Source organism: Camponotus floridanus, unplaced genomic scaffold, assembly GCF_003227725.1.
Source record: "Camponotus floridanus strain SB8 unplaced genomic scaffold, Cflo_v7.5 scaffold28, whole genome shotgun sequence".
NCBI lineage: Eukaryota > Metazoa > Arthropoda > Insecta > Hymenoptera > Formicidae > Camponotus > Camponotus floridanus.
This window is the reverse complement of record NW_020229414.1, coordinates 1,000,027-1,007,168: the sequence shown is the minus strand read 5'-3', so window position 1 is coordinate 1,007,168 and position 7,142 is coordinate 1,000,027.

The following is a 7,142-nucleotide window of genomic DNA, read 5'->3' as shown; positions in this document are numbered from 1 at the left end:
GCAGCGCCATTTTGCCGCAAAATCACTCTTTTCCGTGTCGTTGCGTTTATACACGCGTCCCTGATTACAATTCTTCTCCGCGAATAAAATGGTATATCTGTTGAATCTGTAAAAATGCGGTTTGTCTCTTATGGAGATGCAATGTTTTTTTATATGCATTAAAGCTGAAATATTAAAATATCTAAATGTAAAAATGCGTTGTTACGCATTTACGTTGTAACGCGTATTTAAATTTTGATATTTCATATATATCTCACATTGACAGTATTTGAGATAATCATCGTTTAAATAAAAGACGTCGTAAGCGTTCAATGTTCTTCTCGAGATTTTCTACGCCGTCCTTAAAGTTTGACGAGCGAAACGACCCGTATCGCGCATGCAACTTCGGAAATGGATTGTAAAAAGACGCACGTCGTCGATATGCATCCGCTATATGTGTCGTGGGAGTCTGAGAGCGACGTAAAGCTGCATTTTGTCGAACGCAAATGCGATCCTCTCGCGCGATTCAGGGAAAAATGATGAGAAACTCGTAGGATATCGAGGCGAGAGAGGTGAGAAGAGACTCGTCTTTTGCCGTTGTTCCAGGCGTAGAGCGTCTCGATTGTCTATCGAAGTTTTCAAATATCTTCCAGAAGCCGTTGGGACGCTGGCGAATTTATGTACCTAGCACCTGGGGAAGACTGCGCGACTTTTACCGTCTCGTCTGCATACACTTCTCGTGCAAAAGAGCGGAAGCAATGTTATGTTCACGCTCGTCGAAAAAAGTTAAGATATCGAGGAGAGAAGCTTTCGAGTCGATTCCAGAGAAACCGAACTGGCACCGAAAAATATAAATCTAAAGGACTTGTTCAGGGATTTTTTAATGAACTATGTATGTCTAGTGATTGAATCCCTTTCGTTTATTATCGAATCAATCTGCTGAAATCGTCTGAAAATAGTTTATTAATTCTTCTCCAAATTTTCGCAACACATTTATTCAGTTATGTGTAGAATAAAAATTTTGGAACCCTATCTTTCAACGTTTGTAAAGAGATTATTGTCCTATTCTGAATATTTATCTAAGAGATTTACGCGAAAGTGAAACCGCTCCGTACGAAAGAGGATATCGTAAGGCGGATCGAGAGGGTTATGCAAGCAGCTTTGAGAGAATCGGCAGGAACTGATGCTTTTTTAATCGAAAATGAAATCCGCTCCCGTTGTCACGCGATCAGGAAATCTCCGGTGATAATTTATTTCCGGATTTCGCCGTTTCAATGTTGTTCACCAATAACGACAATATATTAAACAGCGTTTAATCTTTTTCTTGTTGATAAATAATTCAGTCGCATGAATAATATAATGTTGATAATATATTGTTGATACTGCTGAAAAATTCAAAGTGGAATGAACGTGCATTATTCATTTTCGCCGTGATTTCTTTCGCAATATCATAAAAAAGATCATAATAAATATTTGTATCAACTTGTATATGTAAGTGCGTGGTTAAATCATAAAATGAAACGCGAGCAAAATTGGTCGCAGAGAGACATGTTATACGATAAGATATTCTTACCTTATTAAGACGCGCAGAGGAGAAAATATTCTGTCGCGATCTTCCTCAAGAAACCGTGAGACAAGGAAATTAGTAAAATGGTAGATAGGATTGAGTTTCGTCTAAAACATTAATATTCATAAGAATGGCGTGATGCTAGTACAAGAAGATATTTTAATTAAGATATAAATTTTGTGCGACATTAATTAAACATATTATTTATATAGATAGCAATTAAGTGCGAAATAAACAGTCAAACATTAAGATTACATTTTTCATGCCGTTGATATTTGTTCTTAAAGAAGTGATAAAATAAAAAGAATAAGGCGACTTCTTTCAATCTCTCTCATTAACCCACTTTGCTTCGCTTTCATTTATTTGAGTGGCTTTCCCGGTCGGCGGAAAATTTTTTTCTCTTATCCCTGAACGCCATACTTTCTCGACCGACTAGAATCCTTCACTTTAATTCGATTCATCGTCCAGTCCTATTCATCTACTGTTACTTTGATACCGCCCATGGTACCCGTTTATCGCTTGTCTGCACATCGTTGATGTATAGTGTGCACGAGTTATCGATCTGCGGGCTGAGAAGCCGGCAGACAGCTCCAAGATCCGTGTTCCACGCGGGCCATAACACAATTACGTTAATTGGCCGATGCTTACATTAGTATTAAGTGGAAGTCTGACGAGAGGAACCAAGCCGAGCTCGCATCGTAGCTCGTAGCTGTTTCGGAACTCCTTCGACAGCTCATACGTTCACATAGAAGGACGAAAGCTCGTTGTCTCAGTGGCAAAATGCATCACTAGCCGGAAATCAAGCAAGCAGAGCGAAGCTAAAAGCAGAGGGATATTTATTTAATATAATCTGGAATAAATGTTTTATAAAAAATTATAGATATATTACAGGAAAAAAAAAATACAAGGAAGTAGAAAAAGGAAGAATAACTATAGGAACGTATTAAAAGTTTGTTAAAACCGATGAGAAAAGCGCGATGAAAATGTGTGGCAACGATAATCGCATCGAAAAGTACGGATAAACGAGATTAAGAGAACAGGATGAAAGCGGAGAAAGAGAGTGAGCTACAAAAAGGCCAGCAAGAAATAATGGATGAAGATAATGTGTTGCGGACTTTGGCTCGCGAAAGGAGATGAAGGATCGAGAAAGATTGCAGATAAAAGGCTGCAGATGAAAACGGGAATGGGAAATGTGGAGGAAGGTATCGCGCAGGAAGGAAATGCAAATACAGGAAAAGCCTTGCGGTGATGTCGAGAAACGTCACAAAGGAAGAGGATAGAAACAAGCAGAGAGAGAGAGAGAGAGAGAGAGAGAGAGGGAAGGAAAGAATGCGAATAGAGCACGTGGAGAGACACTGAGAGAAGGTGTGAAGGAGAGAATGGAGCAGCGGAAGGGAAAGGGGCGAGGGGAGGTAAGAAGGGTGGTCTACGGTTGAAGGAAGGGTGGTCTACGAGAATGGTTTCGAGGCGAAGTTTGGCGGTTTGGCATCTCTCTACAAACTACTACTACTACGCGTTTCCGTCAGGCTTGCTTCTCTCGAATCACCGTGCCCCAGCGCTGATTTCACAGCGCCGTTCGCAGGATAAGCGGAAGTCGGGTCCCCGCAGTACAGCTCTCTCTGATCCTTCGCGATCCCGAACGCAAACTTTCGAACCTCCGAAATTCTCCGGGTTATTCTCAGAGGGAAAACGAGCGCATGCGCTCTCGTGTCGCGAGTCTCCCTATAACATCGAGAAAAGAAGCGACGCATCTTTGACGTTTTCCTACAATCGATATCATTTCCGCTTCTTCATTTTCATCATTTTGATTTAACGAGGAAAGAATTATAAAGAATTACGAAATAATCATGAAATATGCGAAATGTATGAACACAGAAGCTAATGTATGTACGACTCGCCAAAAGAGATTAATGATAAATTCAAGGCTCAATCACACGTCCCAGCCGCGTCGTAATTAACTCGGAGCCAACAACCGACGGAATGACACTCGATCGTGTCGGCTCACAAAAAAAGGAATAAGCACGTGCGATCTCTCGTCGTGTCCGCGCGAAATTCGCGCCAATCGCATCGTAGCGTTTAATCGAACGCGCGCGGAGAACCCAGTCGCCCGGATATTCGAATATTCGCGCACGAAGGTCCGATAATCCCCGGCCGGGATCGACAACAGAGCGCCGCCGATCATAATCCAACGTAGCTCCGAAAAGAAACGGCTCGGCAGAGAACGAATCCGGTCTGTCGTTGTAATTGTCGAGCGTGTAATTATGGACGCAGCCAATAAACTGTCGACGCTTTGACATTGTATCGACATTGCTTCAGGCATCACAGTTGCCGAGATGCTTCTGCCATCGATACTAATCTGCTGATAGGTACTGTCGATACCTATTTTACGATATCGGCGACATGAGCGCGATATTCGTGCGAAACGAAATTTGGGGCTGGTTCACAGGGCATGACTCAGAATTTATCATCAATTTTTTCCATCGAGTAAAAATCTCAAAGCATCAATAATTTCCGAGCTGAAAGCTATCATGAATAAAATCCTGCTCTTCGATAAATGTACAAATTTTGGGAGGCATAGATTTAACACAGAAATTTAAACCAGATTTTAAATGACGAGCGACTATTAAATTGGTATTAAAAGTATCTGAAAAACGTCACTATCGCGGTTTTATTGGACCAATGATCATCCGCTATATGCAATCATCGCGAAATCAAACATCGAGAGTGCATGTCAATGCTGGGGATCAGCCAATCGGATTTCATTGACGCAATCCCCGCAAGCGTGCGATCTCCCCCTAATTGTATGGCTAATTCTCTCATTTATTTGAAATCCGATATGTTATCTCGTAATGGCGACAGCAAGCTTACCACTAATGTCGAACTCGATCGACGACGTAATTTCGGACAAATCCGTCGCAAAAACTCGTCGCAATTTTCTGTTGCGGGAATCCCCGTGAGAAATACCATCATCATAATCTTGAATATATCCCGAACGATATAGCAGTCGCGTTGAAATCGCACGGATTACAAACCGTTTGCATTTTTTTAATCCGGTTCGCGAAATATTTGCGCAGACGGCGCAAATCGGTTGAATCAAATTCCACGATGGAAAATGATTTTCGCGATATTGCGAAAACATTCATCTCGCTTAGAATTTTTTTCGTGATTGAAGAGAAATCAATTCGCGCGATGGATATTCTTCGCGTTTGATTTGCGCTCGTTGCTACCGGCGGCGTTTGTCAATTACGTTTCTGATTTTGTAAACCGGAAAAAAAATGAAGGGACCTTTTATTGTCTCTGAATTCGTATTGTTTTCGCGCAAACAGTTTTTCGCAATTCACAATTTGTAGAGACATCTGTTCATTCGGCAGCGCTATAATAATATTTTGCTTTTATATTACTATGTTTTAGTTTTTTATATCATTTTTATTTATTTATATTATTTAATTACTTATATTATTAAATAATTATTGTCAAATAATTACTAATAATTGATATTTTAATTAAAAAAGAGAGGGAAAAAAGGAGATGAAATTAAAGGAGAAAGTAAACAAGAGATTAGGGTGTCATGGGCGAAACCACTAGATCGATTTTTAAAGTCGTTCCAAAGACAAGCTTTACTTCCTGCCAACGTGGTTTTGCGGTGAAAGATGAAACGCCGCGTTAAGTCTACTGTTGCACCACTTTCCTGGCTTCCAGACTGTGTCAAAGGAGTAAATAACGGGAAGCCTACCGTCTCATCATGCTCGTGTCACGTTTAGAATGACACGATTGTTTAGAGTGATATGATTTCATCATCTACACTTCCTCACAATATCTTTCGTAAGCTCTATACATATTATATTTATAATTTTTTTTTAAAAATAACCTTTAAAAATTATTTCAACAAAATGTAATTTTGTTTGTGTAAAAGAATATAAACTTTGTACTATTCTTTAATATTTTTTTATATATCTTATCACATCATATCCTTATTATCCTTTTAATAAAGAAATATAATATATAGGATATATGTAAGAAGGTTTTTAAAAATTGTTAATACAAATTTATAAGAAAATGTAAGCTCTTTCTCGCTGCAAGCTCTCTCTCAAGTTACATTTGTCAATCTCTCGGCTGACAAAGGACATTGTTGCATTATTCGCATCCATTTGCATAACATCAGTATTTGACACGGAATAAGTGTACGAAGAGAAGAACGGCGAACTCATCAACCCATCTGCGGGCTTGGGCTCTTGCTTAATGCTCGCACACGCTTCGGGAGTTTTTATAAGCAGCAGCCCGTATACCCGCCGTCTATTATCTTCCACGTGCGAGCGCACGTGGACGCGACTTCGCGATGGCGTGAAAAATTCGCGACCGTCGGTGCAAAAAGCCGCCGGCGAAATAACAGCGTGAATTCTTCTACCGTGTGAAGGACCCGCATTCATCATTCTGATGGCTTCTACTTAATACCCGCGCATAGCTTGAGCTAGGATATCAATCGCGATTTTACATGCGTACATTTTGGAAAAAAGCGGAGTAGATTTTATACCCAACAATTTGTACTTAAAAAATAAAGAGAAAACTTAGAAAAAGTGACAAATATTATTTGATAGATTTGTATCGTAAATCGGAATTAAGCTAAATAGATCCCACAGATTGTAAAATGGAGCAAATTCCTAGAGTACCCTAAAAAGCAATATAAGAACTTAATTAAATCAACATCGTACTAAAAAATCGGGCATATATTTTTAATGTAAAAAGTATATAAATGCCAAAGTATTAAAAAAATATATAATTCAACTCTGCAATGAAATTATTTCGTACGAAAAATATCACTCATCAAACAATTAAATTCCTTCAATTAGTAAATATGTTTCACTTACGAATTCAAACTAAATGCGCGTGTCCAATGTTGAATTTGACTTAGCTAGCGGAGGTATTACGTATGAGGAAATTGAGGGAGGAATTAGAACCGGTCGACTGTTACATTCCTGATGTACCCGAGTTTAATTGTAAGTGCAAATGCGAAGCAGAAGCTGGACGCGGACCGATCCTCATCAGCCTGATGGGCTTTTACTTAACGCCGCCTGGTATGATTGCCGACGACACCACGACATACACCAGCCGATGGGACATGTATTCAGCATATGGGACATGTACGAATTTGTAGGAACGTAGGAGGAGGATGATTCTCTGAATATTTCTGTGTACAGAGTAAATCGTTAGAAAATGAATTGGTGAATGCAATAGCCAGTAAAGACTAGCGCACATCTTTATAGAATACCTCAGCTACATTAAAGAGAATTATTATATCTGCTTTATAAATATATCTGTCTTATAGATAAATTACGATAAAATAAATGCTATATGAATACTATTATTAATTATAATAGTAATTATTGTTAAATAATATAATAATAATTATTGTTTAAAATAATATAAAATTATATTTCATTTTTAAAATATTAAAGTTTTAAATAAGGCAGAATCACAGAGTCAAAATGCATCACAAAATTTTTAATTATAATAAGATAGAACAAAATGAAAGATTATTTCGAGATGACAGGATTATCTCAAAAGAAGAGACTGCTTTCTCAAAAACCAGGATGTTCGG